Source organism: Podarcis gaigeae (assembly GCF_964106915.1).
Source record: "Podarcis gaigeae genome assembly, chromosome: 10".
Taxonomy (NCBI): domain Eukaryota; kingdom Metazoa; phylum Chordata; class Lepidosauria; order Squamata; family Lacertidae; genus Podarcis; species Podarcis gaigeae.
In genome coordinates, this window is record NC_139686.1 from 59,625,913 (window position 1) to 59,651,469 (window position 25,557).

A 25,557-nucleotide genomic window follows, 5' to 3' on the forward strand; every position below is an offset into this window, starting at 1 on the left:
TTACAGATGCTTCAGGTTACAGACTCCGCTAACCCAGAAATAGTACCTCGGGTTAAGAACTTTGCTTCAGGATGAGAACAGAAATCATGCTCCAGGGGTGCGGCGGCAGCAGGAGGCCCCATTAGCTAAAGTGGTGCTTCAGATTAAGAACAGTTTCAGGTTAAGAACGGACCTCTGGAACGAATTAAGTTCTTAACCCGAGGTACCACTGTATTTGGTCATGGAAGGTGAGAGTTGTTGTCCAGTAACATACAGGGATCCAAAGTTGGAGAAAGATGCCATAGAGGTACTGCTGTCTTTTCTGGGTCAAGCAAAACTATCTGAGAAGCTTATTGAGTCATGTAAAACACAGGCACATACTCCTGCAAAATGCAAGTCCAATCCCATACCATACATCATTTTTCTGATGAAAATAGGGATGTCCTATTCAATAATAATAATAATAAGTATTAGTACAGTGGTACCTCTGGTTCCGAACAGGATCTGTTCCGGAGGCCCGTCTACTGCTCATGTGTGAGCGGCAAAACCCAGAAGTAACCCTTTCTGGTACTTCCGGGTCGCCGTGGGACGCAACCTGAAAAAACGTAACATGAAGCAAACCTAACATTAGTATTATTAGTATTAGTATTTTATTTTATTTATACCCCACCCACCTTATTTTGTTGCCTCAGCCACTCTGGGCATCTTCCAATATATATTAAAAACATAATTAAACACTAAAAAAAACCTTCCCAATACAGGGCTGCCTTCAGATGTCTTCTAAAGGTTGTATAGTTACTTATCTCCTTGGCTTGAGGGTCATATAACTCCATACCCTCCAATATTTATCCGATGAAAATAGGGACATCCTAAATAAAAGTGGGAGATTGCAGGATCAAATCAGAAACCAGATTGACTTCTGTAAATCTGTTACTGTCCCTGGAAAATAGGGACACTTGGAAGGTTTGCAAGCCCCTCTATGTCAAAACCTCTTGTGTGGAGTACATTATGGGAAGAAGTTCATTTTTTCACAAGAGGGCAAGAATATTCTTGCAAGCTCCACCATATGCACTGTGAAACCACCTTAGGCTACTTCTCAATCAACTCTGTGCTTACACCTTAGAATCATAGAATCATAGAGTTGGAAGAGACCACAAGGGCCATCGAGTCCAACGCCCTGCCAATCAGGAAACACCATCAGAGCACTCCTGACATATGGTTGTCAAGCCTCTGCTTAAATCTTCTTTCTTGTAGTTTGGATCCATTGCTCCGTGTCCGCTTCTCTGGAGCAGCAGAAAACAACCTTTCTCCCTCCTCTATGTGACATCCTTTTATATATTTGAACATGGCTATCATATCACCCCTTAACCTCCTCTTCTCCAGGCTAAACATGCCCAGCTCCTTTAGCCGTTCCTCATAAGGCATCGTTTCCAGGCCTTTGACCATTTTGGTTGCCCTCCTCTGGGCACGTTCCAGTTTGTCAGTGTCCTTCTTGAACTGTGGTGCCCGGAACTGGACACTCCAGGTGAGGTCTGACCAGAGCAGAATACAGTGGCACTATTACTTCCCTTGATCTAGATGCTATACTCCTTGTTTCCTTAGGATTTGTCAACAACCGTAGGCATACCATATTGTTTGTTTGTTTGTTTGTTTTTAAATGACCAAATTGGCAATGAAAACCTTTAGACTGCATGATTCTCTTGCGTTTGCTTTTGTGTTCATATTCACAGCGTGCAATTTAATTTTTTCCACTACTAGTTTCTCTTTGGGCACTTCGCAGTTTTTAAATAAATAACGAACTAGCGAACTGGAGTTAAGAGCATGTTCTTTACATGACTTTTCCCAAATTGAAAGCAGACTGGACGTAGTCATCTGAGACTGTGAACTATAATAATAATAATGTAAACCTCACTGGAAGTCACAGGAGCAACAGATTACAAAAAAAAGCAATAAAGGGTTTTGCTTTTACCTTTAGAATTTACCCAGTAGGTTGGAAATTATTCTGATAGAATGCTATGACTTCCAGGCTATCATTGCTGTGCAGGCAGGTATGTAGTCCTAAGAGGATAAAGGGCTCTTAGCTATGTCTTATCGAAGTTTTTGTCACTTACCTTCTCCCCACCCCCTCTAATAAGCAGCAGACGGTCACTGTATTTTGATAAGGTCTTTCTTATTTCCCCTGTGTTAGGTCGTAGACCTTTTGTCCAACAACAGAGAATCATTAAAGATACTATTCATATTATTATTATTATTATTATTATTATTATTATTATTATTATTATTGCTGCTGCTGTTACTGTTATGATTCCACTCCACTGTATTTATTCGGTTTTGCTCCGAGTGATTGAGGGTCAATTAACTCTTTCTAGGGCAGTTTTTGGCTGCATGTACAGACTAGTGATTTTCAGAGTATGCCCACTGAAATCAATCTACAAGTTCGCTGACGTTAAGGGATCTGTTGCAAGTGTGACTAACACAGGGTAACACCAATGGGTGTGGAATACAGATGCCTGTGTCTCTCTTCACATTTGACTTTTACATAAATACAGTGGTACCTCGGGTTATGAACTTACCGTAATTCGTTCTGGAGGTCCGTTCTTAACCTGAAACTGTTCTTAATCTGAGGTACCACTTTAGCTAATGGGGCCTCCTGCTGCCATCGCGCCACAGGAGCCCGATTTCTGTTCTCATCCTGAAGCAAAGTTCTTAACCCGAGGTACTATTTCTGAGTTAGTGGAGTCTGTAACCTGAAGTGTCTGTAACCTGAGGTAGCACTGTATAAATGCATAGATACATCGTTTTGCTTGCATGCCACTTCTCCATAGTTAAAACATTGCTCATAACCATTACAAATACACCAAAAATCGTAACCATTACAAATACACCAAAAATCATGAACAATAAATGAAATACATCAACATATATACAACCAAACAATTTCCACATAAAACAGAGAATCTAAAAATAAAGATACAAAAATAATAATATCCATAGCGGCAACAACCCGCCCAAAAAAACCCCTAAACAATACCCCAACCCAAGGTGTGCATTTTAATGATTGGAGCATTGCTGCTTTATGTTTGCTTTCTTTAATTTATGGGTGGCGGGAGAGAAATCTTACTTAAAAAAAAGGAGACACTGCACAATTTGCAAAAAAGAGCAAGTTATAAAACTAATTTCCCTTCTACCTGTATATGACCACAAAATGCACCTGAGCAGTAAATGAACATAGAACTTTTTTTCCTGCTATTGCTGAAAGACCCATTATTTCTATGTGTTACATCCTCATATGGCTGCTGTTTTACATAGGTCTATCTAGAGCAGCGATTCTCAACCTGTGGGTCCCCAGATGTTGTTGGACTACAACTCCCATCATCCCTGAGCTCTGGCCTTGCTAGCTAGGGGTGATGGGAGTTGTAGTTCAACAACATCTGGGGACCCAAGGTTGAGAAAGGCTGATCTAAAGGCAGCAAAGCAGAACTGTTGCTTGAAAGTATGAATTGACTGCAGCAAGTTGACTCCACTTCAACAGGTTCTAGATACTTGATCCTTCCAAAACACCCTTGTGCTCTAGAAAATATTACTTGATACCTCCATGCCACTTTGTTTGATTTTTGTTTTTTCAAATAACCTGGGGGGGGGTTAAGTTTGGAAATCAAATAATACAGGCTAGTCCTGTGGAAATGCCTTTTGGAGAATCCATATGCTACTTGATTTTCTCGGTGCCAGAATAAAATGCTGTTGGCACTGTTGTGTGGAGCGGCAGTAGTTCTCCAAAGGGAGAAGAAGAAGAAGGTCCAAATCATTAGTCGAAAGTAAGCCTTCCAATTACCCAAGTCCTGAGAATTGCTGGACTGCTTAGGTATTTAAATAGTCGTGATTGCTGTGCTATCTGTGTTCTTAATTCTTTGCCCTCAAGGAATCTGTAGTGAAAAGAATATGACAGGAGAGTGATAAACTGTCTTGGAGATGCATATGTCAGAGTTTGGTTGACGGAAGCCCAGGTTTTATGCTAAGGTAACCTTCCAGCTTGCATTGAGTTGTTCTGTGCCCCAAGATTCTTGCTACACTTGGAATGCCAAAAGGGAATTCTGTACAAGCCCTGCTGTGAATGTTTCCTGTACAAGCACTTCATTAGCTGACAGCAAAACAAAACAAAACAAAAACACACACACAAAATGAGCATCCAATATCTTTCTGGTTGCTTGGTATAAAACACTGAAAAAACTCTTGTGACTCATATTAAAAAAGAATCTTGTAGCAGAGGATTAAAACTAGGAAACACACAGACCACAGATAGGAGAAGGAGGCCCACTGAAATCAGTGGAAGGTTACTTTAGCATAAAACCTGGGCTTGGCCTTCATTTTAGGAAGTCATTTCCGAGTCTGCCTTCTTTGGATATTGAAAAGTATTCTCCAGCTTGATTTGAGAGTACCTAAATCTGTGCAAAGGGACGCGGGTGGTGCAGTGGTCTAACCACAGAGCCTAAGGCTTGCTGATTAGAAGGTCAGCAGTTCGAATCCCCGCAACGGGTTGAGCTCCTGTTGCTCGGTCCCAGCTCCTGCCAACCTAGCAGTTCAAAAGCACGTCAAAGTGCAAGTAGATAAATAGGTACCACTCCGGCGGGAAGGTAAATGGCTCTGGTTCGCGAGAAGCGGCTTAGTCATGCTGGCCACATGATCCGGAAAAACTGTCTGTGGACAAATGTTGGCTCTCTCGGCTAGTAAAGCAAGATGAGCGCCGCAACCCCAGAGTTGTTTGCAACTGGACTTAACTGTCAGGGGTCCTTTACCTTTACTTTAAATCTGTGCAAAAGGTCATGTGATATAAATGTGATTTAAATTTTGACAAGTATTTAACCTTTCTCCAAAAGGAAGTGCTTCGTTTAGGTTTGAGTTCTTAAGTGGGCAAGCTGAGAAAGAAAATCTCAAGTAACAATGAAATGAGTCAGACTGCTGCTGGTCCATGCAAGGCAGCTGACCTGAGTGGCAGCACTGGTTCAAGGCCTTGCTCATAAGATCTTTTTTACCAGAACTGTTGGAGACTGAAACAGCTTCTGACCCTGACAAATAGTTATTCATTGGGATGTTTAATGTGAAAAATGTTTTCTGTTCTGAAAAATGGAATTGGCAAGGGCTGGAAAAAAGAAAGAAGTGCTTATAACAGTGCACTAAAAAGAATAATGTTCCTTTCCCCCTTTTTTTAGGTAAAAAAAATAAAACAAGAAGCTACCTGTGGAAAATTAAGTGAAGTGAAAGAAGAACCAGAGAAGAACGTAAGTACTTCTCCCTGTTGAAAAGCTTGATAGTATGTGAGACCTGCCAAGGAATATTAATTCTTTTAAAAACAGAAAACACTGGGTTCAGAATGATAGACATTTTAAAGATACGTTATGTAAAGTGTAGCATGTTTAACTGTGCATATGTGGACTGCAGATTATAAAAATATTAATTTCCTTTGCACAGTCATTTGGAAGTCAATTAAAGAGGCATCTTTGGGATATTACAAATAGCCTAAGAACAAGCCCAGTTTAATTATCTAAAAACATTATTAGACTGATTACCACGTTTTCTTTTGCTTTATGACTTTTATTGCTGGCTGTGGGAGTATAGGGGCATGTAGCAGTGTTTTTATCTGCACTGTGTCCTAATTTCTGCAAAAAGAAAAAACATCTAAGTAACAAGAAAGCATGCATTTGGAGCATAAAGATTAGAGATGTTCAAAACATGAAACTTAATAGTGAGAATTGATGGGATGTTTGTCAACAGCTGTATGGATGACGTTAGCTAGTGTTTAACACCAGCACAAAACTCTAGCCTTCTGTCAGTGGCAGAGAAATGAACACAAAAACTGAGGAATATTTTTCTTGCAATCTGGTATGTTTTTATCTCATATGTATGCAAGCAAGGCAAAGCATAGCAGGCATCTGCAAATGTACTGTGCACAGTTATGAAAAGTATGATTTTTCACATTGCTGGAATAGCATGCTTCCACCATTAACTTTCTAGCTGAAGACAAACAAATTGGATATCTTGATCGCTGGCTTTCCAGTTCAGAGCAGTTTAAAGAAACATCTGAACAGAACTTGAAGCAAAATACTACCTATAAGGTTCTGTATTTGGAGGAATTTATTGGGTTTTTGTTTTTGTTTTTTTGCTATGTGATTTTTATAAATGTAATTAAAATTTAATTCAGAAGAAGAAAGGAAAGTTGTTTTTCCCTTATTTTAGGGGCCCTCAGTGTATACTTACATGGCTTGATGTAAGACAGGGACGTGCGTTCTCGGTGGTTTAAAACAACAACAACCAAGAAATGTTTGAATACTGTGTTAAAATAAGCTGCATTCTGAGGCCTGAATAAATTATGCAGGCTAAGTGAGTATGCTATATATGCTTAACTTGAATATTTCTGCTTGTTAGACTTAGGGCAAAGAGCTATGAAGTCGTTGCCACACAACCAATAAAAATCTCTGGTTCCTTCCTTCCTATGGTGGCCACAATTTATCCAGTTACTGCTCAGGTTTTTACACAATCTAAACTAGCAAACTTCCATACCCCAGCCCTTGAGTGCTGTGTGGAATGGATCATACTTTGTCAGGGTCTGTCCCTATCTCCTATCCTGTACGGCTTAGGTACTTTACTTTGCAATAGCACAAATTGCATTTTTCTGGTTTGCCTCTCTAGTACAGCCTTCATTTTCTGCAGTTGTTCTTCAAATTACCTTCCATTTACAATCATATCATCAAGTCCACCAGGCAAGTGGGGACACTTTAGATCTGCCAGCACCACTTCTATCAACTTTTGAAATGTCCCAAAACATTACTGTTGTAGGTTGGTCTTCAGGATCAGGCTCTTCTTGCCAGTAGCTGCTTGCCAGATCCAAGGTAGAGAACCAATAGGCATTAGCAAGCAGATCTAAAATATATTCAATCAGGGACGCGGGTGGTGCTGTGGGTTAAACCACAGAGCCTAGGACTTGCCGATCAGAAGGTCGGCGGTTTGAATCCCTGTGACGGGGTGAGCTCCCATTGTTCGGTCCCAGCTCTTGCCCACCTAGCAGTTTGAAAGCACAATAAAGTGCAAGTAGATAAATAGGTACTGCTCTGGTGGGAAGGTAAACTGCTCTGGTGGGAAGGTAAACTCTCCTCTTTTTAGGTCAGAGATACAGGTCACAACAGGGATCCCAATACTCCATGGTCCATTGCTATCTGTTATACTATCAGTCACGATGTCCACATAGCTTTGTCTTGGTTCTTATTCATTTATCATTACTCCCTGCTGTCTGCCGTTCAATTCCCATTTTCTGTCATCCCACCTTAAAAAAAAACCAGCAACATCCGTTCAGTCCTCTGCTTATGCGTGTCTTTTGTTAATTTAATTATGTAAGCTCACAGCCTTAAGCACAGGAGAAGTTGTCTTTACACTGAGAACTACACTGAGAACGTACCTTCAACTAGAGGGCCACAGCTCACTTGCAGATAGTGTTTATTGAGCGTTATTGGCATGGCTGTCTTAACAGTATAGCCGATCAGCTTATTCATGATGCACCCAGCACTCTTTAAATATTGGATATCTGCATAGGGTTTTCTGCTATGATAACTCCGCAAGCTTTCTGCAAGCCTCAAGGCACTTATTCACTATTTGTGCACGTGGCACAATAGGAGACAGATTTGTTTGAGGGGACAATCCAATTGATAACCATGTTGCTTGCATCCATTTCTGTCCACACACCCCCTATTGCTTCCATCCTCCCAGTAACAGAAAACCATGGGAAAATTCTACTTAGTGATTGGTAACATCAGATGTTGAGGGAAGGGGGAAAAGACTGAATTGGCCTCTAATATGTTTTGATATACCATGGGAAGATGAACTGCTTTTTTCTTTTTTACTTTATTTCCTTATGTAGTTATGGTTACTTATCACCATTACATCTTCAAGCATTTTTCAGCCACCATGAGGTCATGTCACATATATGCAAAGCTGGCTTTCTCTGGAGTTCATGGTGCATGAAAGTGACTTGCTACCATATGTTGCCCACCCAATTTTGAAGCATGTTGAGATCAGCGTAGAGGCTTGTGAAATGTTGTGTAACGATTCCATTATTGTAGGCATTTGTGTAGAAAAGCATTCCCAGTTGCTTCTATTGCTGTTGTCTGCAGAGATAGAACCACAGACACAGAATCATAGAAGGGACCACAAGGGTCATTTAGTCCAACCCCTTGCAATGCAGGAATGTTTCCTTCAGCCAAAGAAATCGCATATCACCAGATCATATATGTAGATATGTAGAGTAATGGAACATTAGCTTGCAGGTGCTCCTTGCAGACATCTTGTGAATCGGAAGGATTCAACGAAGTTAACATTGCATAAATTTGTCAGTGGTGTGTTCTTCTGAGACATGGGAAAGGAAGAATCTCTGAGCACACAGATTTTGATCCCATTTCAAGCAAAATTATGCATGAGTGGCTGAATTTTTAATCGTGTTTGACATACTGCTGCACTGTGTGTGTTTTATGTAACAATGAAAATGGTTTTGAACCATAACACCTTGTTTGAACCTGTAATTTGTTTCTGACATATTCACACAAATGGAATGTTTAAAGGAAGAGAATTGGATGGATTGATCTTTAATTTGAGACTAGTTTGAAGATTACCATGTTGAAAAAAAAATATGTTTGTTATATATATTCTTCAGGTATGACCCAGAAAAGAATTTTTAAACCTCACTTGTGTAATTCTCATTTTACACGTAGGGAACTGATTCAGCCATTATTCCAACCCGTTGTTTAGCATTATGCATCCAAATAGACACAAGCGTCAGTCTTTGCAGCAGGGGAAAAATAATCTAATCAGAAGCTGCATAGTTTCAGTGCAACTTTTGGCCTGTTTCTTGTGAGTTTTCTGGTGAGTTCCATAAATTCTGACATGTAACATCTGAGCAGTTGGTCAAAATAAGAAATAGTAACAGTGCCAATTTCCAGGAGAATTCAAATAGTGCTCTGTACTGTTCAGGGATGCGGGTGGTGCTGTGGGTTAAACCACAGAGCCTAGGACTTGCCGATCAGAAGGTCAGCGGTTCAAATCCCCGCAACCGTGTGAGCTCCCGTTGTTCGGTCCCAGCTCCTGCCAACCTAGCAGTTCGAAAGCATGTCAAAGTGCAAGTAGATAAATAGGTACCGCTCCATTGGGAAGGTAAATGGCGTTTCCGTGAGCTGCTCTGGTTCACCAGAAGCGGCTTGGTCATGCTGGCCACATGACCCGGAAGCTGTACGCCACAGTGGCGTAGCGTGGGGGGTGCAGGGGGGGCCGGCCGCACCGGGCGCAACATCTGGGGGTTAGGGTTAGGGGGCGCAAATCCACGGGTTAGGGGGCGCAAATCCACAGGTTAGGGGGCGCAAATTACTTGCCTTGCCCCGGGTGCTGACAACCCACGCTACGCCACTGGTACGCCGGCTCCCTCGGCCAATAAAGCGAGATGAGCGCCGCAACCCCAGAGTCGGTCACGACTGGACCTAATGGTCAGGGGTCCCTTTACCTTTACTGTTCATTAGATAAGGATGCTCCACACATGCTCTGCATTCTCTGAACAGCTAACCATTTGCAAAACTAATGTTTCTGCTTCTATTATCCAACTCTCATGACAGACAAAAATAGTTTTCAGCAGTGCATCCATTGTAATAGGAGAGTACTTGAATGAAGCTTTTTAAACACACACACACATACTGGAATTTACGCATATCTTGGTAGTTATTGACCAAATGAGCATGAGTGGAACAGCTGTAGTAGAAAATAATGCAATAATTGTACATGCATATTGTAGATTTTCTGTCAAGGATTGTGAATAAACAGACCAGTGGGCTCTTGTTGACTGAGAAGGACAAACTATAGGTTGCATGCGGGAGAGTATGAGCATGAAAAAGTCGTGGTTAATCATTCAGAGAGTTTCCTAAATATATCTAGCACCATATTATTTCCACTCACAAGTGATAAACTGCTGCCACAATGTGTTTCAATTACTTTGAAATATTCAAAATCGGTAATATGGGGGCCGTGCCATCTATTCAATCCTGTCTCTCATTCACAGGAAAATAATTCCAGGAATGTAAGAAATAGCACACATATAAACTATTTGGAGACAAGAAGAGTGAAATGTGATAAGAGCCAGACTGGATTCCAGTTTGAGTCCAGAGAAATGTACAGTGGTACCTTGGGTTAAGAACTTAATTCGTTCCGGAGGTCCGCTCTTAACCTGAAACTGTTCTTAACCTGAAGCACCACTTTAGCTAATGGGGCCTCCTGCTGCTGCCGTGCCACCGCTATGCGATTTCTGTTCTCATCCTGAAGCAAAGTTCTTAACCCAAGATATTATTTCTGGGTTAGCGGAGTCTGTAACCTGAAGAGTCTGTAACCCAAGGTACCACTGTATGTGTGTTTATTTTATTTTTTAAAAAATCCATTTAAACCTCCATCTTTTCCTTTCCTTTTTTTGGTGCAAAACAATTGTGGCAATTCCCCCTGCCCCAAGCCCTCCAACAAAATACACCAGACATTTCCTCGAAATAAGTGTTTTCCCCCTCATGGGCTTCATGAACTGGCGGGAAAGTTTTACGCTGCCTGCCCTAAGGTTCATGTGATGATTTGTATACCTTACTATACACCCTGATCAAATAACACAAGAGTTTGTTCCATTGACTGATATTATTTCCACTAATTTAGTGGAAATAAAACCATGGTTAACTTCATTTTGGGGGGGAAGGTTTTAAAAACAAATGCTTGTACTATATCTGCAGTGTTTGTGTGCAGGATTACATGCACAATTTTTAACCTTAGAAGATAATCCAAAGCTAGGTGCGGTCTGGTGCACAGAGTCAGGCCCTTCAGATACTACGCTGTTACTTCAGTGAGGAAGCAATTTCTGCCTATGCAGCCCATTGCGTGCATTCAGCTCCTGCCTGCAGGGAAGCGAGGCTGCTCATGTGTGCTCCAGCACTTGCAAATAAAAGGTTTTAGAACAGACCTTTTCAGCTAGCCTTCTTATAGCAATGTAGTACTGACAGCAACTTAAAAAGCAGAGACGATCACCTTGCCGACAAAGGTCCATATAGTTAAAGCTATGGTTTTCCCAGTAGTGATGTATGGAAGTGAGAGCTGGACCATAAAGAAGGCTGATCGCCGAAGAATGGATGCTTTTGAATTATGGTGCTGGAAGAGACTCTTGAGAGTCCCATGGACTGCAAGAAGATCAAACCTATCCATTCTGAAGGAAATGAGCCCTGAGTGCTCACTGGAAGGACAGATCCTGAAGCTGAGGCTCCAATACTTTGGCCACCTCATGAGAAGAGAAGACTCCCTGGATGTGATGGCTCGGACTCATAGCCAGAGGAGTCTCAGTCCGCACCGGATCCTTTGCCTCAGGCGGCAGCTGAACCTAGTCCAGGGCCTGATTCTGAAAAGCCCCAGTCTGCACAAGTTCCCCTGCAAGGGGCCAATCACTTACAGCTGCTCCACTACCAGTTGGGTCAGGAGGGGCTGAGGCGGCCTCTGGGTCTAGTAACCCACCAACATCAACCGAACTGCAGAGACTGAGGTCTCAGAGGAGGAGAGATCTGAGTACTTGCAGGAGGAGTGCTCGCCTTTGGGTGAGACAGGGAGGTGAGTCACCAGGGGATCAGGACCCCTGTTACCCCGACAGAGATAAAAGGCTGCTGGACCCCACCCCAGGTTGTGGGAGCAACGTTGTTGTTTGCCAGAACCTGCCTGTGATCCTGTGCCTGACCTTGCCTGGTTTTCTGCCTTGGCCCTGTCAGACTGACTCCTCAAGGAACCCTTGGATTCCGGACCGGACCTGGACTGTTGCTCGGGTTACCCCCAGGCCCAGCACACTGGAAAAGACCCTGATGTTGGGAAAGATGGAGGGCACAAGGAGAAGGGGACGACAGAGGATGTGATGGTTGGACAGTGTTCTTGAAGCTACCAGCATGGTCTGTATAGTTAAAGCTATGGCTTTCCCAGTAGTGATGTATGGAAGTGAGAGTTGGCCCATAAAGGCTGATCGCAGAAGAATTGATGCTTTTGAATTATGGTGCTGGAAGAGTTTGGATTTGATATCCCGCCTTTCACTCCCCTTCAGGAGTCTCAAAGCGGCTAACAATCTCCTTTCCCTTCCTCCCCCACAACAAACACTCTGTGAGGTGAGTGGGGCTGAGAGACTTCAAAGAAGTGTGACTGGCCCAAGGTCACCCAGCAGCTGCATGTGGAGGAGCGGAGACACGAACCTGGTTCCCCAGATTATGTGACTACCGCTCTTAACCACTACACCACACTGGCTCTCTCTGGAAGAGACTCTTGAGAGTCCCATGGACTGCAAGAAGATCAAACCTATCCATTCTTAAGGAAATCAGCCCTGAATGCTCACTGGAAGGACATGTCCTGAAGCTGAGGCTCCAATACTTGGGCCACCTCATGAGAAGAGAAGACTCCCTGGAAAAAACCTCTGATGTTGGGAAAGATTGAGGGCACAAAGAGAAGGGGACGACAGAGGATGAGATGGTTAGACAGTGTTCTCGAAGCTACCAGCATGAGTTTGACCAAACTGCGGAAGGCAGTGGAAGACAGGAGTGCCTGGCGTGCTCTGGTCCATGGGGTCACGAAGAGTCAGACATGACTAAACAACTGAACAACAACAAGTACTGAATACCTTATGATGATGAGCCTTGTTCTGCACTCAGCCACAGGAACTATACCGCTTCAGATGTCGAAATGAAGCTGTTTGCTCAGAATCACGAGACAAGCCATAAAGGATCACAGCTAGAAACCTTGGAAGGCGTTTTCTCTCTCCCTGTGCCAGAGTTCAGGTATGAGTTTAATATGTGCGGGCAGAAAATGACTTCTGGTTGGCTCCACAAAAAGAGATTTCCACAACTATAGGCAGGTTCAGGGAAGACCTTCCTTTGAAGGTTTTTAGGCTACAATATACAGAAAGATGCATGAAGGCAGGAGACAAAACCAGAGGCACTGACAGGTAAACCTATCTACCTCTCACTGCTGGCAGGAGTTGCAAATTCTGGCTGCTATGCTTCCAGTTTCTTAGCTCAGTTCAGTCGCACGGTCAGCTCAATCAGGCTGGTGTAGGTGACTTGTTTCTTTTGCTGTGCCGCTTTTGGTAAATTTAATGAGTTGTGATATTTATTAGGCAATTGGACATGTTGAATATGCAGTTTCCTCAAATGGCCTGTAGTAACACATTAAATGTGTGTCTCTAAAAGTACTCTGATGCCTTGTAAACAGGAATTGTAGCTTGTTTGCTTTCCAGCGTAAAATTGTAGCATTGGTTTCTCCTCCAGACCCCACCCCTTCATCAGACTGTGCTCACTGCTGCATGTCCCCCCCTTCCTCCCCTCTTTCTTTTGCTTTTCGTTTGCAGTGAAGGTGGGAAACAAAACCACAGCAAAAATAGGTATGTCAGCTAAGAGGACTTGCCACATAAGCAGGAAAAAACCTGGGACACAAAGACATGTCAACTTAATTGACCAGTACACTGGCTGACATTGTTGTCTAGATTTCAGATTTAGAGGAATTAAATGCTGTTTGCCTCTGGCCCAACTTGGAATGGATCTGTTCCAGCTGGTAACAAAGCCACGAGACAGAAGGGCTTGTGAACTCGTCCTTAATTAACTAGGGCATTTTCTTTCAATCCTACAGGTGATTAAGAAACTGCCTTACACCAGGTAACACTACTTATCTCTCTAGTGTATTCTGATTGGCAGTCGCTCTGCAGAGCATATTACAGTAAGCCCTCAATTTATAGTCAAAACACATCACGGGTTCAAAGGCAGGTGGGAAAGTCTTTTTTCCCCAGACGCCTGCCTCTTTTCTGCCTCTCTTTAATTTTTTTAACTTTTAATTTTGCCAAGCACATATGGCTGAATATTCACAAGTTAAATGTACATAAGTTGTGGGTTCACTGTATTGGATAGTGGTACTGTATTGGCAGAATCTGTAGACACAAGCTCTGAAGCAGCGTGGTGTAGTGGTTAAGAGCGATAGACTCGTAATATGGGGAACTGGGTTCGCATCTCCACTCCTCCACATGCAGCTGCTGGGTGACCTTGGGCCAGTCACACTTCTTTGAAGTCTCTCAGCCCCACTCACCTCACAGAGTGTTTGTTGTGGGGGAGGAAGGGAAAGGAGAATGTTAGCTGCTTTAAGACTCCTTCAGGTAGTGATAAAGCGGGATATCAAATCCAAACTCCTCTTCTTCTTCTTTATCTTTTGCATAAATGTTTTATTGAAACTTTTCATCATATAACACAATGAAAAACAAATTAATCTGAACAAATTAATCTATTATTATTTTTTTAAAAAGGCAACAAATCAAAGAGAAAGAAGGGGAAGGAAATACAAAGCCCACTTTCAAAGTTGAATCTTAACCCCTGTCTCACACAAAAGGGGATGCACCCCTCCGGCCCTCATGTGGGAAATTCCCTTTCTTCTCCCATCCTTTTAACCTGGGAGATTTTCCCTGCCCTGCCTCTCACACAGGGCCTTTCACCAACCAACCATTACCTTCCTGTGTGTATCTTCATTAACCCAGAGCAGAGGACATAAAAAAAACAAATCATAAGCAAAAAGCAAAGTCGATAACAGAAGAAAGAAAAATAAAATAAAGCAGCATATAAAAATACACCATATTTCTGGCCAGGCAAATGTCCCACTTGAATAATCAAGTGGGAGTAAATACAATTTAAAAAATTCAGATTCTGTGAAAGAGAGCAGCTGGCCAATTACAAGTTACAGGAAAGGCAGAAAGTGGTTATCTTGGCCTTTTTAATGACCCGTGTAAGTAATCCTCACCATTTAAGCTTGCTTAGAATGCCACTTTCAAGACATCTCATGATCACATGCACTGTGCATGTTACTTATTATTTACTATCCATGGGAATTATACGAACTGAATGCGCAGAATTTTGAATGCACAGAATCTCTTAAAACTCTCTTAAATCTCTTAAAACTCTCAAAACTCTCTTAAAACTCTCTTAAATCTCACAGAATCTCTTAAAACAGAATCTCCCCCCCCCCCCCATTCTTCAAAACAGTTGGATTTTCAACAGGAACTGTGTTCTGTATCTTGGCTAGCTGTGTTTCCCTACATCTACTTGGAACTTCCTAAATGTGTGCTTTCCAAAGAATTGCTTAGCATGTTAAAATTGCAAGGCCCAGTTTTGAAGTAACATGGTCACGGATCTTACTTGGCAGTGAAAATGTGAACTCTAGAAAGAATCCTAGGCTAGGCCTAATTGAAACATGAAGGTAGTTAAGTGGCGATCACTCATTTGTTGTTATATTTCACATGTTCGGTTTCCAGTTTTACTTGAGTTTCTTTAGCCACAGCATCAGTATGCCAACCTACTGTTCATCTTTCCTATTCATGCATAAGGACCAGAAGCTTAATGTAAACAGAAAGCCAGCCATGAAAAATATAGCACGTGGACATTTTTCAGTGCAACTCGATTAACGTTGTGAATTAGGCCTCATGTTGTGTTGGAACCCTGAGTTATTGAGAGTTCTTTTGCCCTTATTTCAATGGTTGTGTAATTAGACTATTGACAGCTAACTTACTCTTCAACTAGATAGGTCTGTGTTGTTGATTTTATTTCGGTGGGATCCATAAGGTGCATAATGATGCAAACCACTTGTCATTAAGGAGGTGATGTCGAAATAATACAGACAAAAATAAAATAATTAGGCTTGCTACAAAATATTTTTGATATATGCAGTAGTACCTCTGGTTGCAAATGGGATCCGTTCTGGAGGCCCGTTTGCAACATGAAAAGCCCGCAACCTGACGTGCTGTATCTGCACAGGTGTGTGGCGAGATTTGGTGTTTGTGCGCATGCGTGAAGCGTGATTTGGTCTTCTGCGCATGCGCAAGCGGCGAAACACTTTTCCAGTACTTCTGGGTCGCCGCAGGACGTAACCTGAAAGAACGTAACATGAAGCAAACATAACATGAGGTATGACTGTACTTCTGTTGTTTCTTGGGATTCAAACTTTTATGAATGAAATAAAAGTAGGCATTGCATATGTGGGTGATCAGTCTATGTTGCTGAACATTATCTCTCAAATTCATAGACATGGTCTATTGTATTGTCTGACTGTTTACATCGAGTTTGCCTTGTTCACTTGCTGTTGTTGCCATTGGATCCCATTTATGTAGCACCCTCTGGCCTGGTTCTCACATCACAAAAAAAAATGATAGTTTAAAACAAACGGAGGTTTTATGTGAACATGCAGCTTGCTACTGCACGCTGCTGAAAAGTCTTCAGTCGCCACCTCACCTGCTGCACCACCAGGAATCAAGCCCAAGTATGGCTTGCCATGATGTCTCAACCCAGACTTGTAGTTTGTTTGTTTCTTCCAAGTTAGCACCGTATTTTTCTGTGTATAAGACGCCCCCATGTACAAGACACCGCCTATTTTGGGGGACTAAATTTAAAGAAAATGAGGGGAGATGGCCCAAAGTTGTTAAGCTTTTTAAAGGGGGAATTGCACATGTGCCATTACTGCAGCAGGGCCATTGCTGGGTATTGGCAAAGTGGGCAGCCGCTCCCCCCACGCCACTGCGGGCAGGAAGCTCCCTAGAGTGCGGACCGCCAATCAACTGGCTGGCGGCATGCAGCTTCCTCCCCACGCCACTATCCGTATATAGGACAACCCCAGTTTTTTGACATGATTTTTGAGTAAAAAAAACCCTCATCTAATACACGGAAAAATACGGCAACTGCTTTTGGTTGGCTTGGAGAGATACAAATCTTAGATCTGAGTTCGAATGTGATTCTGGTTTGTTTCTTGGTGGTTTCCAAGGGAAAGAGAGGAGTGGGAACATTTTGAGCAACATGCACCCCACTTGTTGACATTAAACCATAGTTTTTCAACTTGGTTTTCTGTCACGTGCAAACTGTACCCCTGTATCTGTGGGTGGTGGGCTGTTCTCGGTCAGTAATCCTCACCATTTTAAGCTTGTTTAGAATTGCCACTTTCAAGACATGTCATGATCACACGAGAGCCAGTGTGGTGTAGTGGTTAAGAGCGGTAGTCTTGTAATCTGGGGAACCGGGTTCGCTTCCCCGCTCCTCCACATGCAGCTGCTGGGTGACCTTGGGCTAGTCACACTTCTCTGAAGTCTCTCAGCCCCACTCACCTCACAGAGTGTTTGTTGTGGGGGAGGAAGGGAAAGGAGAATGTTAGCCGCTTTGAGACTCCTTCGGGTAGTGATAAAGCGGGATATCAAGTCCAAACTCCTCCTCCTCTTCTTCTTCATATGCACTGTTCATTTTATTTGTTATTTACTGTCATGGGAATTATAAGAACTCTTTATCAAAACTACATGGCTATGCTTTGGGCAGTTTAGGAGAGGGTGCCTCATATAAGATATTTGAATGCACAGAATATCTAACACATTTTTTTTAATGCAATTGCCCCCCCCCCCTTCTTCAAAACAGTTGGATTTTCAACATTAAAAAATTCTATCCAAGGCCATATCCAGAATTTGTTGCTATTATTAAATCTTGGCAACACCCCAGCTCTTTATCCCCCCCCCCCCCGCCATTCCATGTTAGAATTGTGATTCAGAAGTGAGCACATGTTTCTCATAGTTTTCTTTTCAGAAGTTGGCTCCACAGAAGCTCTGCTCTTTAAACTCTAAGTTAAAGCAGCCTGGGGATTCATCACGAGACCTTTTAGAAAGGGGGTATGTTGCCAATGTACACTTGCAGTAAGACAGGCTCAGATGTATTCGGCTTTTCTCTGGATGACCCCCAAGATAAACAGGATGTGTTCAGCTTGCTAGTGCACAAGGAGCAAAGAGTGCTTTTTCAAATGCAAATGGTTTAGTATTGCACCTTTGCCCTATTTGCATGCTCAATGAAATTTAACTCTGGAGTAATTTGGCATCCTGTGAGAATTTCAGTAAGGGATAGTGAGATGGCAAAGCTTTGTTGATCATGCTTTCCCTCCGGCACTCCCCCAAACATGCTAAAATAATGGATGTTGTAAAATGGGTTCTCCAGACCTGGAAATGCGGAATCGTATAGTGTTCTCCTTTTGTGCAGTCCAGTTGCTTTAAACAATCACTCAAGTCAGAAAATTCTCTGGCAGAAATCCCCACAAACATGCTGAAGTTGGTTTATGTATGTAACAGCAGCAGCTAGGATTCTGTATGCGCAGAAATGGAAGGAGGGAGGAGTTCCAGCAAAAGAATGGATAAGTAAGATAATGGACTATGCAGAACTGGCAAAATTAACAGCAAAATTATAAGAGTTATAATAAATACAGTGGTACCTCTGGTTAAGAACTTAATTCTTTCCGGAGGTCTGTTCTTAACCCAAAACTGTTCTTAACCTGAAGCACCACTTTAGCTAATGGGGCCTCCCGCGCCACTGCGCTGCACGATTTCTGTTCTCATCCTGAGGTAAAGTTCTTAACCTGAGGTACTACTTCCAGGTTAGCGGAGTCTGTAACCTGAAGCATCTGTAACCCGAAACACCTGTAACCCGAGGTATTACTGTATTACAGTATGATGAACTCACAAGCGAGATTTGAGCTATGAGCAACAGAAGTAATTAGATTATAATATTGTGGTTATGATTTGATACCTAGAAGATAGGGTGCAGCATAAGGGGAGAAACAACTTCATGGAATAAAGGGGGTGGGAAGTAATTTTTTTTTTATTTTAAATGTTAAATATGTTAAAACTTAATAAAATATAATTTTTTAAAAAGAAAGAAAATTGTATGGGATTACGCCTTTAAAGGTAACTTTATTAAATATATTTCGTCCTTTACTTATCAGCACTTTGGGTTATCTATTGGCCCCTTCAGTTTCCAGCTTATGAACCACCACCATAGGAATGGTGAACTCATAACAGTGTTTTTCCACAGCTAAAAAGATCAGCATTAGGGATTGGGCCAGACTGCCTTGAAGTCCCATTTTTTCTGGCTGCGATATGGGCCATTCGCCTTTCCCTTTTCTCTTCTAGTACTGCTGTTTAATCTGTTGTTTGATGTGAACAGGTGTGGACCCAAAAGATTGTAATTATAGATCAGCTCAGATTATAGTAACATGACAAGTTTGTTTTGAGTATGCCATTTTCATTTGCTTCTGCTTGCTATTGAATATGAAACAGTGCCTGGAGCTTAAAACTGTCACTTCTACGCTGTACGTATGAGCACATTTAATAAAAGACGCATCTTGTTTTTTATTTGATGAACATTTCAAAAATTAGTGTATGTATGTTAAAACCAAATGACTTAACACAAATCAGTGTCCCGTTTAATGTTCTTTATTCCCAAGTTTCATAGGACTATTATTAAAAACACACACACCATGAGTTGCTTTCAGGACAAACTATAGTCTGTAACAATGCCTCACGGTTCTGTTTGCTTGCCTTCTCCACCAGAGCTGCTTTATCAGTGCAGACTGAAAAGGGAAGGATAGCAAAAATCTGTGTTTTGGTAACCTGCAGCCTTCTGAGGAAAAGCCCCACAAATGAGTGGAGAACACCCTCTAAACACCCTTTAAATAGCTGCTCTGGACCTGGGAGAAGAGAGGGTTGAAGAAGACTGGAAGAAATTTAAGATTTATCTACAAAAATATTGTAATTTGGTTGAATGTTAAGAAGGATGCTAGATCATAAATAACTGCCTACCACTGAATTAGATCCGAATTTGACGATAAGTGAGACTAAGGAAAATATAAATTTTTTGGAGAACTGCTAGATTCTATTTAAATGAGCGGATATAAGATTGTAAATAAGATGGTAATTTGCTTAGAAAAACCTTTTTTAACGATGTAAGTGAGAGCGGGTGACGTGAGGGAGTCCAAAGAAGTGATGAAATTATGCTATGATATAAATAATGTTGTTTATTATTTATGCATTTGTATTTGAAAATCTTAATAAATATTTTATAAAAAATAATAATAAATAGCTGCTCTGAGGCTGGCTGGGCGATGGGTGGGAAAGCAGTGGCACCACCACACACCAGGACAAACATATTTCTCATTGTATGCAATGCTGTGTTCCCTAAAAATACACAAAAGCCCACCCCTTTCAGCAAGATCCTAAAAAGTATACTTAGGGTTCCATCCCCCACTCATTAGTTTATTGCATTTCTTTTAATAACTTCTCTCCCCCCCCCCCAAGCTTACTTGCATTTCAGCACCCCTGCATAAAATGAAGACTTTCCAACCGGGCCAACACACAGGTGTATTGGGCAGTTGGCACGATCCATCATTGTTGGCAACAGCTGGTTTTTCTTTGTTACACTATTGCACTCTGGCGCTGTGTTTCTGAAGAAGATTGTGGATTAGGGCTGTTGCTAGAACTGAACTCCTCAGGGTGCACCTAAAATGAAGTGACTGAGCCTTGTTAAATTTGTGCTCCTGCCTTGCCAGGCATACCTTACCCTGGAAAAATGAATATATCGGCATGAGGTGCAGATTGGTCTAAATTGCAAACTGCTTCAGTGCAGGTATCATTAAAATATATTTCTGTGAGTAAATCCTGTAAATTAGATTACCCTATAATTTCACTGGGGGGTAGGGTAGGGGTTCCTTTCACTTTTATATCTGATGGAGTAGTTATTTTATGTCCATTAATGAAGACTACGCCACGGCTGTTAAGTGCAGCTGCCAAGAATGATCAGAACCTACCCAACTTGTGCATCATCTTGAAGGCTGCTGAACATTGCTTCATAAATAAAACACCATTTCTGAAGGATACAGGAGACCAAGTGTCATAATATTATCCCTGACTCTCTCCATCCTTGTCAGTGCTAGCCCTAGTAGGGCTTTCAATAATAAATGTGTGGCTGGTCCGTGATAAAGACAGGAATGACTACATGTGTAGAAAGAGCTGGAAATAAGGGGACCCTTGAATGGCAGCTCTCTTGTTTTGTAAGCAGGAGTAGTTTCAAACAAGCCAACCATGTACGAGATATGTCAGGGGTTTTTTTTAGGGTGGTTGACAAAACATCTGGGAATGCTCTCTGAGCGTGCTTCTTGGGGGAGTGCTTATCACCAGAGTTTAGAGCACTGTGACTGTTGAAAAACTGTCTTCCACATTGCAGAGTAGGATGGTAATAATACAGTTTTGAAAGAGACAAAATGCTGTTGGTGGATCTCCTGGAAGATACCTACAGAAATGCTGGCTATCAGAAAGCTTGCAAAAATAATTGGTCCATTTGCAAGAAATACTGGGTTGTTTTTCAAAGGAGCAATAAAGTGAATGCTCCATCAGAGAATGGTCGTGAACTTAAAATGAACTTTACTATATGTATGTAGTTATGTGGTGAATAATTGGGGTGAAAGGTAAAGAGTTATGTAAAAGGAATCAAACAGGTATGGTCACATTTTTAAAGCAATCCTTTCTATATATATATAAAATACATGTTGCCCTAATGATTAAATTGTAACCAGAGGGTTTGTTTTGTAAAAAGAAAAGAATTGTTGCTTTCATGTCTGTGATCTGGGCATTGAGGATGTGTTATACGAAACTGGACATTTGAGAACTGTAACTGAATGTGGACTTGCATTGAGTTCAGGATTCCATGGGATATTTGCATCTGCAAATTTTGAGTAAAAACAGGGTCCACTTGCTTTGGCCAGCTTTGTCTTGCTTCCTTTTCAAACCCCAGAGAAAGATACAAGTCCTCATAACTGAGACCATGGTGAGCTTCAGAAATGTAGGCTGAGGAGCAGGGTCTGTCCTCTCCTGCTAACTTTAGAATTGCTCCAAGCACCTGAAAACAGCTCAGGTCTGTGTGCAAATTCCCGTACTCTAAGCTGTTCAGGAGAGCAGAAGACTTGGAAAAACGCTCAAAATGATTCAGTGGCCAGCATGATCTGAAGAAGTGTAAGAAGAGGGCTGTTTCTGTGCACAGAATTGTATCATGTGAGACAAGTCACAGTTCCTCAAAATCATTGTGCCATCCAACAGCATATTTTGGTGCTAATGCTTTAGAATAGAGACTTTGTTGAACTCTGCCATATCCCTTCAGCTCTTGCAGTGGGAAATCTTGGGTCATTTTGTATGCCCAAAGCCCTTTTTCTGCATTTGTCCATTGTATGTGTAGTGAGCAGAAAGGGATTGTGTCCACCAGTCATGCCTGTAGACCCTTCATGTGTACAGGTTCAGATATGTAGAGTTTCCTTTCAGGGAATCTACTGAAGTGCAGATTACAGGGCTGGGTTCAGCAGATGCCTCTGTTTCTTCACTTGAAAGCCTGGAAGGAATGCCTGAGGAGGCTGGAGAGTATCTGTGTTCTTTCTAGTTTGTGGGTTTCATTTCCAGTCTCCGAGTTCTTTTGTAACCCCCCTTGTTTTACATCGCTTTCTATAAATATTTGGAGGATATGTAAAACATTTATTTCTCTCCTCCAAATTAATTTGCAAATGTTAACTTGTCAGCATAGATGGCTTGGTGTTTGAATACACATTTTTAATTCACTGGATTAAGAGGAACATGGTTGCAAAGGGCAAAGCAGACTTTCTGCAGTTGCTTGAGCTGAATTTCAGCTGTATAAAATGTAAGTTGAATAATGGTATTGATAGCACTGTATGCAAACAGCAGAGGTGTATTTTCCAAACATTCTGTTGAAATGCAGCATAGTGTAATTGAAGTCCTTTCCTCGCCTCCAGTTGTTCATGGACTGAAGGCATAGAAGGGAAGCAGATTGCTTCCTCTGACCGCATCCCTAACCTCCGTGCAGAAGAAGGCATGAAAAGGGGCTCTGTGCCCATTTCATGCATACAGCTGTTAGAAACCTTTGGTGGCTCTGGATTCCCATGTGTGCATGCCCTTTCATGTTGTTGTTGTTTAGTTGTTTAGTCGTGTCCGACACTTTGTGACCCCCTGGACCAGAGCACACCAGGCACTCCTGTCTTCTACTGCCTCCCGCAGTTTAGTCAAACTCATGCTGGTAGCTTCAAGAACACTATCCAACCATCTCATCCTCTGTCGTCCCCTACTCCTTGTGCCCTCCATCTTTCCCAACATCAGGGTCTTTTCCAGGGAGTCTTCTCTTCTCATGAGGTGGTCAAAGTATTGGAGTCTCATAGCTTCATGAAGCTTCATAGCTATGAAGCCCTTTCGTAGCTTCAGCTAAATGCATAAAGTTCAGAGGCAAAACCAATGTGTGTCTCCTGTTGCTCCCTGACTAAATGCATGGAGAGAAATGGAGAAGAGGGCTTGGATGTTGAAATCTGGAGGGGTGCTTAAGTTCAGATCCACACTTGTCGAGGACAATCAGCGTAAGTTTAATGCCAAGTGGAGAAACCCTATGTATTAATTCCATAATCTGCTTGACAGAAGAGCAGGAAACAAATGCCATAAGCAAACGAATAAAATTACAATTCCATGACTGGGGAAATGGAGGAAGTGGCTAATTCCAAAATTTATGCGAGTGATACTAGGGTTTCATCTTGTCATTGGCTCCACAATCTAATCTACTTGACCAGTGATGTATGTACCTTCGTAATGTTTCTTTCTTTCGTTAATATTTCCCTTAACTTCATGCAGCTGCCATCCACTCTATTTCTTAGCCATGCATTTTCAGAAATAACCTCTCTCCAAATTGCTTTTTTTCTCTCCATTGGTGTCATTTATCTGTCCTGCCCCAGTTTGCTCTGAGTTTTGAGTTGATTTCTCAGGGGATCAACATTCTGGAGATCACCATGGCAACATTTAGAAAAATGTATGCTGCAGACTCGAAGCTTCCTTGCTGTTATCCCTGTGAGAGCTCTTGATTATCTGTGGGCTAATGGAGGTGGGAAGGAGGAAGAGGGGGTTAAAGGTAAGCTAAGTGTGCCTTGCAGATTTGCATGCAGATTTGGAAGACTCTGCCACTACTGCTACTGCTGCTGCTTCTTCTGTAAGCCAAAGATCACAATAGACATGATGAGCTATGGGTAGGGTGGTCTGGAACTTTGGGTCTAGGACCTCACTCAGAATCCTATGACTGTATGGTGGGACTTTAAATAACAATGCCTCTCCCAAAATACTTAGTAAAAAAAAAAGGGAGGGGGGAGGCTTTTAAAATAATCCATTCATTTTCAAAATATACTTAGCGAATGAATATATATATATATGAGAGAAGTCAAGTGCTGAAAAATTTAAGTTGTGACAGTTGAGCAAAATATAGTTACACTAGTATGTCGAGCTGAGTTATGCTCCCCAAATGGAAGGAACAAAGAGTTCAGTAAAGGCCTTAGTGGGTATGTCAAGAAAATAATGTAGACTGCAGTTCTTCGTGCACTTAAGTGTGCACAAGTCTCATTGATTTTATTACTGTGTTAAAAATTCTAAATTGTGCAATTGTATAAATCACGCAATCTGACAACTTTGCACAAGCATCTCTGGCCTTGCTTTATTTGGGTTGCAGTATCCATTCCAATCTGAGCTCTTTTTGCACGACTCAAAACCTTTTCTCATCTCACACACACACACACACACACACACGTGGAGAAAGCACAGTGGGGCCTGAGACTCTCTAAGCAGGGGCACTCTGAGATGTTTAGGCACCTGAGGAACAATGCCCCCCTCTGCCCCCACGATGGGAGAAGCCCTCACCAAACCTTGCCAGCCCGTGACAAGTGCTTTCTGGAGCTCTCTGCCCAGAAGCAAAGCTGGGCAGTGGAACATCCTCCCTTCTCGCCAACTCAGTGATGTGGGGAGGCAGTTCATAGAGCTTTGCTTACCCCTAGGGGTAGAGGAAACCAACAGCAAAGTTGTGCTGTGCTACTGCACCACCACTTTTCTGGGTTGCTTCTGTGGTGGTGGTGGTGGTGGTTCGGGCAAGGCCCTCATGGGAACACTGCTTTTTTTGTTTCCACCGCCTGAGGCAGCTTGTTAAGTTGTGGGTGAACATATCAGACGACACAGCGATTCTTCAAACAGCTCTTGTTTATTCACAGGCCAGGACAGAACTGAACTGAAGGGTTCAGTCAGCTTGCTTATATAGAGCTCCAGTACAACGTAACTGTAACAATTTTCTAAAACTATCCAATCACTGTCCGTCACTTTTGATCCCTTATTTGCATAACTATCTACAGTATCCCCCTGCTGGCCCAGGGTGAGAACACACCTGCGTCATGGATGGACCGGCTTTGATTCTAGGACTGTGGAGGGCAACCCACAGGGCCACAGTGCGAGAAGCAATGGGTGGGAAGAGCTGGCGAAATATTTTGATCGCATCTACAATTTAAGCTTGGTTCACCGGTGTAAGGTTATGGGAGTTGTGGATGAATGCATAATGGCAATCAACACATAGTTGAACTGCTGTGGTGGATCATGAATGGCTTGTTGCTTGCTACCCTTGGAAAGTTCCTACAAACTGGCATGCAGTTTCTAATTGTCTGCACAGCCCATTTGCATGGTTTCTGGTGTGTCATTGCAATTGTAAGTTGCGCGGACGCAGAGGAATATGGAAGCAGGAGAGGATGATGATGAAGAAGAATTTATTATTTATACCCCCACCCATCTGGCTGGGTTTCCCAACAAAATATTAAAAACATGATAAAACA

The 25,557-nt window shown here is 42.2% G+C and overlaps 1 protein-coding gene across 2 annotated transcripts in view; it reads left to right on the forward strand.

Annotated features, from left to right (window-relative positions):
* The window catches only part of PLXNB2 (plexin B2), a 330,952-nt gene that overhangs the window by 164,715 nt on the left and 140,680 nt on the right, over positions 1-25,557 (forward strand). For both annotated transcript variants that reach the window (XM_083698890.1, XM_083698891.1), the window contains exon 3: positions 5,187-5,255. The gene's annotated coding sequence lies outside the window, so the exon portion shown is untranslated. The remainder of the gene's footprint in view (positions 1-5,186; positions 5,256-25,557) is intronic.